This window comes from Dipodomys ordii, unplaced genomic scaffold (genome assembly GCF_000151885.1).
Source record: "Dipodomys ordii isolate 6190 unplaced genomic scaffold, Dord_2.0 Scaffold179, whole genome shotgun sequence".
In the NCBI taxonomy this organism is placed as follows: domain Eukaryota; kingdom Metazoa; phylum Chordata; class Mammalia; order Rodentia; family Heteromyidae; genus Dipodomys; species Dipodomys ordii.
The window spans coordinates 623,120-625,481 of NW_012267395.1; the positions used below are offsets into that span (position 1 = coordinate 623,120).

Here is a 2,362-nt window from a genome sequence, read left to right on the forward strand (position 1 = left end):
TCCCCTCCACAAATTATACCAACATCAAATACAGTGAAAGCAGAGGTTATACTGTGGGGGAGGGCCAGTCTTTTATTCTTGAGCCACAGCACTGGTGGCTCACGCCTGTAATCCTAGCTACTCAGGAGTCTGAGCATTATGCTTGAAAGCCCAGGCAAAAAGATCCTGATACTCGTGTTTTTTTTTTTTTTTCCTTCTGTCAGTTGTGGGGCCTGAACTCTGGGCCTGGATGCTGTCCCTCAGCTCTTCAACTCAAGGCTAGCACCACTTGAGCCACAGCACCACTTCCGGTTTTCTAGTGGTTTATTGGAGTTTAGAGTCTCACAGACTTTCCTGCCTGGACTGGCTTTGAACTGTGATCCTCAGATCTCAGCCTCCTGAGTAGCTAGGATTATAGACATGAGCCACTGGTGCCCAGCCAAGATCCTGATATCTTTTCTTCTTTTATACTGAAACCCTGTGTTTGGGCAGTGTCCTTGAGCATTTTTTTGCTCTACTTCTGGTTCTCTGGTGGCTTATTTCCTGCTCTGGCTGGCTTTAAACTTCGATCCTCAGATCTCAGCCTCCTGAGTAGCTAGGATTATAGGTGTAAGCAACAAGCATCAGGACTTATCTCTCTTTAAAGAGCGAAGAGGTAGACGGGGTGGTGTGGCTCAAGTGGTAGACCATCATCCTTCAGTAGAAAAACCCGAGTGAGACGTACAAGGCTCTGAGTTCAAGCCCGGTGCTAACACAGAAACAGCCCTAAAAACACCCCCTGCTGCAGCAGAGAGGCGGGGGGGGGGGCTGAGCTGAGGGCAGAATGCCCTGGATTCCACTCCCAGTACCACACAAAAGGAAAGAGGCAATGGAGAGATGATGGGGACATCGTGGCTGGGGAGGGAAGGCGGTCACAGAGCACAGAGCGGCCGGGCAGAGGGCACAGCGTCCATCGCCTCAAGGCAGCAGAGATAGTAATCTGTCTAGACGTGGAGGGAAGAACCTAGAAGAGAATGGAAACTCACAAGATGAGCCCCTGACTGAAGGAAGATCATTTATCCCACTGTCCCGGAGGCCAAGAGCAGTGTGGGTGTCAGGAGATGGAGATGCAGAGATTGCATGTTCTCGAGAGCGCGTGACGGGGAGAGGAGGTCCGAAACTGCTCGTGGAGGAGGACCTGGGAGGGAGCCTGGGGTGTGCGCTGGCCGAGGGCAGACAGCGCAGCAGGTAGTGGTGCGGTGAGGATGCTTCACCATCCGGGCTCTGCTGGCTGAGAGAGAAACGGAAAGCAGGAAGGCTGTCAAATGGAAGGAAACAGACCAAGTGTGCTAGTGATCTGGAAAGGCTCAAAGACCAGGTGGCTGGCCAAGATCTTCCAAGCAAACCAGAAGGCACAACTTGTGGTCAGAATGGGCAATCTGAGTGGCAGGAAATAAGTAAATGTTGGCTGTTGGCCGAGTTAACCGAACAAACCAGTGCCAAAAGGTTCAGACCTTGGCTCACACAGAGCAGATGGTGGTTAAGCCAAGATAGGATCCAAACTGTAGGCCCTCCTGCTCCTCAGAACCCTGCACTGGGCTATCTCTGCCAGCAGAGGACACAAGGAGCAGAGGAGAGGAAATGAAGGCTGGAGTGCCCAAGACCCAAAACAGCCACTACTCAGAAAACGGTCCTTCCCCAGACCCGTCAGACCTGGCTTCTCCACACAGAAGTCCAAAGACAGGGGGTCAGGGTGGCAGGGCCGGGCAGTGGCCAGCACGGGGTCAGGCAAGGTGTCTGGGGAGGCGTGCTGTTCTTGCAGCACACTGCACCTCCCCACTCATTCCTCACTCTCACCCTGAGAGCCCGGCCTAGCTTCGCTCCTCACTCTCACCCTGAGAGCCCGGCCTGGCTTCGCTCCTTGTCAAAGGGAAGACGCTTGTTCCCACAGGGGGCAGCATTCCCCTTTGCCAGGAAGGATGGGGAACTAGCCCAGCCCCCAGACTTCACCCTGTTCCAGGAACTTACTCCTCCCCCAAGACCCTACAGTGCCATGCACCCCCACCCCACCCCAGACTCAGCCCTGCAGCGCCAGCACCCTCTTCAGGCAGAGTCCACTCAGGAACCCCGTAGACCTTTTCCCCCACAGCACCCTTCCAAACAACCTGTCCTAGACAGACTTACCCGGTTCAGGACCTCCTCCTCCTCCCTCAGCCCCATCCTCCCTCAGCCTCCTCCTCCCTCAGCCTCCTCCTCCCTCAGGACCTCCTCCTCCCTCAGCCTCCTCCTCCCTCAGGACCTCCTCCTCCCTCAGCCTCCTCCTCCCTCAGGACCTCCTCCTCCTCCCTCAGGACCTCCTCCTCCCTCAGGACCTCCTCCTCCCTCAGCCTCCTCCTCCCTCAGG

General features: G+C 55.6%; 1 protein-coding gene across 1 annotated transcript in view; it reads left to right on the top strand.

Moving 5' to 3' along the window:
- Spatc1 (spermatogenesis and centriole associated 1) overlaps positions 1 to 2,362 on the top strand; it is a 26,933-nt gene that overhangs the window by 5,815 nt on the left and 18,756 nt on the right. The gene's annotated exons all lie outside the window — the stretch shown is intronic.